This window comes from Octopus bimaculoides, chromosome 9 (genome assembly GCF_001194135.2).
Source record: "Octopus bimaculoides isolate UCB-OBI-ISO-001 chromosome 9, ASM119413v2, whole genome shotgun sequence".
NCBI lineage: Eukaryota > Metazoa > Mollusca > Cephalopoda > Octopoda > Octopodidae > Octopus > Octopus bimaculoides.
Window position 1 is genome coordinate 7,995,704 of NC_068989.1, and position 8,217 is coordinate 8,003,920.

An 8,217-nucleotide genomic window follows, 5' to 3' on the forward strand; every position below is an offset into this window, starting at 1 on the left:
ATATATATATATATATATATATATATATAAAAATTAAACAATGGGGTAAAAAATTGGATATTAATTAATATCAATTTAATACCAGGTAACTAGCACATTAAAAGAATCAGGGAGATTCAGAAAAAAATATCTGAGATCTCAAAGGATTATTGTATATGTATATATAAAAATATATACGAGTATATATACAGGAGGCCACTAGGTGGACTGGTAATGTGCTAGAAAGCTGCTTATTAATTAGATATGAAACAGTTATTAAAAGAAAAGGTTTCCTTTGACAAAAATTATTGTCAGCGGGCAGTTTTGCTCAATTGGTAGAGTACTCAGCCGGTAATTTATGGGTCTAAGTTCAAGTCTTGTGGCTTGCTGCTGACAATTTTTTTCAACACATAAGGGTAAAATACTCAATCTTTCTGCTGTTTTCATGGCTATACTGCATTCAAAATATTACTTTCTTGTATATATTTTAATAGTTTGCTTAGGCGTAGCAAGACTAATAACCTGGTGTAGAAGTCGAAATGCACAGACAATGTTAGATAAGTGTAGATTGGTAATAAGAACAAAGAGATAACAAAAGAATAAATGATTATCTTAAGAACATCATTAGCTTACAGCTGTTTCTGCTGTGAGATGTGGTCTATTCTTAGTTGAGTACCCGCATAACATCATATAGCATCAACAGAGCCTCGAATATAAAATGCACTTTATTTGGGAAAATTACACCTCATATTCAAAGCTCTGATGAAGCTATAGAATGTTATCCAGGTACTCAACTAAGAGTGCACTGCATCTTATTGCAGAAACAGTTGTAAGCTAATGAAGTTCATAACATAACTTTTGTTTTCTCCAGTGTCATCTCAAGTTACGTTGCACATATGCAATGTAACTTGATATACACGCACATATATAAGGCCTGCATTCAGTTTCTGAACCAAGGCTGCATGTTGTGTTCCTGAGCAATGTATTCAATTTCATGTTGCTCTACTGTACTTTGTTGAAAATGAGTACCAGCCGAGTACTAGTGCTTCCTTCTCTCCCTCCAGCTCTCACTCCCTGCAATTCAACCATTACATCTTTAACAATGGACTGTGTATTTGGAAGGACGGTGTCTGCAGAAGCTCTTGTATGGGCACAGTGGCTATCTGAATATTTGCACACCACATATCTCAATAACTTGCTCAGCAAGCATAAAATATGGACATTAAACAATGATGTTGATGATTCCCATTATTTTTCAGCAGATTACTGAATCAAGAGGCTTCTTAGTGTACTTGTGTTTTGTCAGTTGTTCAACCAACAAAACCACTTACTCATTCAATTATAGAGTATTCTACAAGCACTTCATCATCATCATCATCATCATTTAACGTCCATCTTCCATGGGTGGGACGATACCACAAGAGCTGGCCAGGCTGAAGTCTGCACCAAACATCTGTGACTGTTTTGGCAGGATTTTTACAGCTGGATGCCCTTCCTAACACCAACCACTCAGCATCTGCCTGACAACTATTTTCCATCTGGTGAGGTTTCACATAGTTTCCATCGCCACTATATCACTAACAGGTCTTGAACTGACCAAATGTTATTGCAGAAGGCTTACCCAAGGTGTGCATGGTGAGATGGAACTCAGGATCTTGTGTTTGCCAGCCAAACAGCCACACTGAATATATCATCACTGTTTTAAGGGTCCCCTTTTCCATGATTTCATGGATCAGACAGCATTCATTGAAGCAGATCTTTCACAGCAGTGCTGCTTGTTTACAAATGTCATACAGTGTCAAGCCAAGAAGACACACACACGCACACATACTCTTTTACTTGTTTAAGTCATTTGACTGTGGCCATGCTGGAGCACCGCCTTTAGTCGAGCAAATTGACCCCAGGACTTATTCTTTGTAAGCCTAGCACTTATTCTATCAGTCTCTTTTGCTGAACCACTAAGTTACAGGGACATAAACACACCAGCATCAGTTGTCAAAGCGATGGTTGGGGGGGGACAAACACAGACACACAAATACACGTACATACATGTATATATATATATATATATATATACATCATCATCATCATCATCATCATCATCATCATCGTTTAACGTCCGCTTTCCATGCTAACAACGGGCTTCTTTCAGTTTCCGTCTTCCAAATTCACTCACAAGGCTTTGGTTGGTCCGAGGCTATAGTAGAAGATACCTGCCCAAGGTACCATGCAGTGGGACTGAACCCGGAACCATGTGGTTGGTAAGCAAACTACTTACCACACAGCCACTCCTGCGCCTATATGTATACATGTGTTTGATAAGTGGAGGACTGAGGATTTGATGGGAATACTGGGGTTGGAGGAATTGGTGGAATGGTTGGCAAGGGTGAATGGAGTGAGGTGGTATGGGCATGTGTTGAGGAGGGTGATTACGTTTGAGGTAAATGGAGCGTGAAAGCGGGGTAGACCAAGGGAAAGGTGGAGGAGGAGATTGGGATGGTTGGTTTGAAAAAGGAGAACACCCAAACCTGGGCAAGATGGTGTGAGGTCGGTTGCTATGGCATTGAGGTAGATCCAGCCACCCCTGTTAACAGGGACAAAACCTGGATTTAAAACACTGCATGATGATGATGGGCTTCTCTCAGTTTTTGTCTTTCAAATCCACTCAAGTCTTCAGTTGGTTTGGGACTATAATAAAAGACATCCAAAGTACCATGCAGTGGGACTGAACTTGAAACCACTTGGTTGGGAAACTCACTTCTTAACCACACAGCTGTACCAGTCCCTACTTGTTTCTGTTATTGGACTGTAATCATGCTGAGTAAACTAAGTCTGTTTTTCCTAACTTGTCTATTCATGAACGGTCTGTTCTATGTTGTTCTGTCAAGGACTACACATTGAACCTTAGGTATAATTACAATGTCAGAAAATGTCACCAACATTGTGTTCACTAAAGTTTTCTAATATTAAAACTTTCTTTGTTAACTCTTTATATTATTATGGAGATGTACTTGCATAGCAAGTGACCTGATCTGAGACCGTGTGCTGAAACAAAAACAATTGCAGCATGGAAGATGTTTATAAGCCATTTAAAACACATACAAAAACCGTTAGATTCACTTCAACATTTAAACTTCATTTGCCAAAATATTTTCATCGCTTTGAGACCGCGACCTGATCACTGATAAAATTCTGTGCTGCATGGAATTTTGTCAGTGAACAGGTTGTGGTCTCAAAGCGATGAAAATATTTTGGCAAATTAAGTTTAAATGTTGAAGTGAATCTAACAGTTTTTGTGTGACTTTAAATAGCTTATAAACACCTTCCACACTGCAATTGTCTTTATGCTATCTGCATGTGGAATACTCGGCATGGAAGTGCCTGTAGAATACGCTATAATCCAGTGAGTAGTTTTGCTAATTGAATAATTGACAAAGGCATGGTGATGAGCTAACAGACTCGTTAGCATGCCAGGTGAAATGCCTAGTGGTATTTTGTTTGGCAATATGTTCTGAGTTCAATTTCTGTCATGGTTGATTTAGCTTTTCATCGTTTTGGGGTCAATAAAATAAGTACCAGCTGTACACTGAGGTCACTGTAATTGATTTAACTACTCTTAGCTACATTCTTTTACTTGTTTCAGTCAATAGACTATGGCCATGCTGGGGCACTGCCTTGAAGAATTATAGTTGAATAAATCGACCCAGGACTGCCATGTTGTGCTTGCAAACCATCTTCACTCCAAAGTACTGTTGCTGAATATCTCTCATTGTGAGATTTACAAACAATAATAACTTGTTCAGCCTGAGGAAACTACTCAAGTAACTTGGTAGACATCCTATTCAAGCCATCTTTCAAACGTATCAGAAATTTTACAAGAGACGACTTTGATATACTAAATCACCTGCAAACAGTCAGTGTAAAAACAGGTTTTATTTGTTGACTTATAAAAGTACACAAGATCAAACTGTAATATCAGGTTGAACAAAAATAAGCAGCGCTTTGAATTATGAAGAATTTGTACCGGATTTTTGCAGAGTTTTGAATTTTTTAAAACATCTTTTTGCAATTGTTTCATAAACTTGCCCAAAATGCATCAATAAATTAGCATTGATATATGATTTTACTGTTGTTAAAATCATCTGAAATGGAACTGTCAAAGCATGATATTTAAGCAACTTTGTTATTCAATTTCAAAAAAGGACGTAAAGCAGCTGAAACAGCTTGCGATATCAACGAAACATTTGGTGAGGAAATGACCAGTGAGTGGTCAGTTCAAAAATGGTTTAAACGATTTCACAGTGGAGACCTGAGCCTTGACGATTGTGAGCATAGTGGACGCCATCTGTCATCAATGATGGTCAATTAAAGACTGTCATTAAGAAGGATCCACGTAAAACCTGCCTTCAACCGTTTTCACATGATCGGAAAATCAAAAAAGCTAGACAAATGGGTACCACACGATTTCAATGAAAATCAGAAAATGCACAGAAATGAAATTTACTCATCACTTCTTCTCTGTAACCAGACCAATCCATTTCTCAACTGTATTGTAACTTGCAATGAAATGTGGATTCTGTACAATAATAAAAAATATAGTCATAACCAACTCCAGTTTCTGAGATATTGTAAGGAAAAACATCATCAATGAAATAGAAGTAGACATATACTTTAAAGTTATGTATACCAAAACAATATTTACCTTTGAATTCATGCTGTCCGAGAAACATGTGAGTAAATCCCCCCATATAACCTTATCAAAAGATCTGCAAAACTGTATCTGATGAAAACATCTGTGACCCATGATTTAAAGGTATTAAGGATTTCACTTCTAGACAGGAATTTTCCACAATCCTTAATTGAATACAGCAAACCAAGAAATTCAGTATCCAGGAACTAAGGCAATCTTAACAATGAGGCTTACGACACCATATTTCAAAACATACCGACACTGACTGAAAAAGGACCCCAGGCTAAACCAAATCCTCCAAATACATATTATCATAAAAAGCAAAAGGCAGTTGAAAATCACTGAAAAATTAACAAAGGCCAAACTTCATACAATAATAAAAGAATCAACATTAAAAAAAAATGTGGAAGATCCAACTTTGGCATAAGTTTAAATCTGTCAGAAGAATTGGAGATTCATTTGAAAGAAGGACAGCTTTCCATAGTAAAAAATAATTTTTAACTTGTGCATCTGAAAATCTAATCTATGCAATTATGTTATACGCTCAGGATGTGAGAACTACATAAGGCAAACTGGAATGTCCTAAAGACAGTGCATGACTGTACAGATAAAAAAAATTATAATACCAGAATACAAACAAATAGAACTTGGTAAACATATAGACACGTGTAGAGGTAAGGTATAACACAAATTTTATGACCTCCCTCAACTATTAGTGAGGGTTGCACAATAGTAATCCATAAAAAAAAAAATTTTTAAACTCTCACAATCGAATACTGACCACTTGTAAATCACTGTGGGAAAGAAAGAATGATAACTATAAAAACAATTCCTACTGATTTTGTTACTACTACCACCACTGCTACTATAACAACAGCAACAACAGACTGATGCAGCCACTGTAATTATGGCTGCTACCATTATTAGGACTGATACAGCCTCTGCTATTATGGCCAATACCATTGTTGCTGCTGCTACTAATAGCTAGCTGTTACTGCTGCTTCTAATAGGCTGTCATAGATACTGTTACAACTGTGTCACCACCATTGCTACCACTAATAGCCACTACTTCATAACATCCCAAGTAAGAAGCAAAGGATATTTTCCACTACCTGAAACTACTACTACTACTCAGCAACCACCATACGTGTTTTGTGTGTGTTATACATATATATATATATATATATATATATATATTGTTTCTATATGTGTGTGTATATGTACATATCTATTCATGTGTCTTTGTATAAATACATGTGTATATACACATACTAACTCATAGTCATATACGTCTGTGTATGTGTGTATTAATCAGAGCTCTTTCTAATATTAATATTAATTTTATCGCTCACGAAGCTGCAGGAATACAGGGCAGCATTCACTTCTTTGCACTGTGAAGTTCTTTTAGCTGAAACAAATGTATGCTAATGAATGTAATTACGTAATTCTTGATTTCATGTAATTTATTATTTAATATTTTGTTTTATGCTACTGTCACCGTGTATATCTGGAAGGAAAACTGCGACGGTTTTACTTGTTGACGATTGCAGTTTAACGATACCAGTGAATGCAAATATATTTGTCTACAAATATATTTCTCTTCGTCTTTCTGTGGTAAAAAAAGAATCATCAAGTGTGTGTGTGTTTGCACATGCGCAATAGAAATTTAGTTACTTATTAAATACCATATCACTGGATAGGCTTATTGCACTATCTTTAAGATAGCGTGTATACGTTAGCGTATGTTTATGTATGAACACATTTACACTCGTCCGTCACAGCTACAACACTTATTTCCGTTGACGTCACTGCTTTTGTCGGCTGCAGTTTTCTCTACATCTGGCCAAATCTAGCCAAGTGATATTGGCTTCTTTCCTGTTCGATATGAATGCTCGGCGTCTCTTCCCTTCTGGTTGTGTCCATTTGAAAGCTGTTTGACAATGTCATTGTTCTGATGTCTATCTATATGACTTGCTAGTTTTAGTAATCATTGTTCTGTGCCTACACTACATAAAGTAAATGACACACCCACGAATTCCTGAAGATCGGGTTCCGAAAATTAGTATAAAATATATCTCCATTTCGTGATCCTTTGTTTACAAACAGTAACATCTTACTACGTGTGTGCATTTTATATCTGCTCGATGTCCTAACTTTATTTCGTTCCACTGTTTCACTTTTTCCTTCATTTTCATCTTTTCTTCATAACATCTTCAAACCTCCTCTACACTTTACGGAAACATTGCGAGTTTTTTAAATTGTTTATTTCAATCTTGAAAAAGAAAAACGTGAAGCTGGTGTTTCTGATGATCGATGAGAACCCAGCAATGAAATAAAGGACCCTCTTCCTAGACTTAGTTATGGTAGGGATCCCCTACTACCCGGTTGTGAATCATTGGTACGGACCCGCTGAGAAAGAATAAATCTTATTTCTCTTCTATTGAATGTCGCAGTCTGCAGGGTGTTTTTGCATTTTATATATGTATTATATATATATTAATTAAATTATGTACCCTTTATTGTGTTTTTGTTATGCGCGCGCTCCCTTGGTCGGTGAAAAACTTGTAGCCAGTCCATGGTGTTAAAAAAGGTTGGTAACCTGATCTGTTTATGAAAAAATATGTGTAATACCTATGCATACTTTTAATATAAATGCGCATATAGAGTAGCGGTGCCAACCGTTGTTGACCTTTCAACGGTGTATAGAAACTACATTATCCAGTCTTATTCTTTTTACTTAAAGACAGTGTGGTGTGATTTAAGGAATATTTGCTGCTATTTCTAGCAGACCGAGTCCCATTTAGAAAAACTTCTTCCCTTATTGTAATCCGACGGGGACCATTACTACTTTTCCTCTTACTAATTTTAATTTTGTTAATTAGTGTGTGGTGTTTTTTTTGATAGTGGTTGTTTAAAAAGTTCGATATTTGTATTTCAGGAATGTTTATAAATTCCTTTCAAAAACTGTCTGAAGTTGATTTTACACTGCAGCAACACATTTCAATAGCTTCTACGTCAGTCATGGGGCAACCTGTAGCTCTCGCGGTACTTTCTGAATGGTACACCCAACGAAAAATTACCTTAAAAATCATTTAGTCGTGCTGCCATCCTTGATGGTGAGGTATATCTCATGCGGCCGGCTGCTCGAAAAAGATTGCTTATGCCTGCTCTATGTTGTCACTCGGACATGCTAGAAATTCAAATCTCTCAAATCACATACCATATGAAAAGAAAAAAAAAAAAAAAGACTGTTGGTTATATATATAGTCAAAGATATACAAAAAGATGAGATAGTCACGGCTAGAACGCTCTGTCAGGTCTGGTGTGGAGATTCATTTCATAGTTAGAAACCTCCGTATTTTTTTGTATTTAGCGTGTTTTATAAACTTATAATAATATTTAGTTGGGTTAACTTTCGATATTTGTGTTTGGGATACCTAAGTTGTGGGGAGAGGTCTGATGGAAATTTAGCTGCTATTTCTAGTAGCTCAAGCGACCACATCGAAATTCCTCCGCATGCTTTTGCGGTTATTGTACAGTTTATTTAT

At 36.6% G+C, this 8,217-nt stretch overlaps 1 protein-coding gene across 2 annotated transcripts in view; it reads left to right on the plus strand.

Moving 5' to 3' along the window:
- Nucleotides 1-8,217, plus strand: part of LOC106868142 (uncharacterized) — a 23,331-nt gene that overhangs the window by 4,391 nt on the left and 10,723 nt on the right. The window contains exon 1 of one of the 2 annotated variants that reach the window (XM_014913274.2): nucleotides 5,609-5,753. The exons of the other annotated variant lie outside the window; for it this stretch is intronic. The gene's annotated coding sequence lies outside the window, so the exon portion shown is untranslated. Of the gene's footprint in view, nucleotides 1-5,608; nucleotides 5,754-8,217 lie in introns of those variants that run through there. 2 annotated transcript variants of the gene reach the window in all.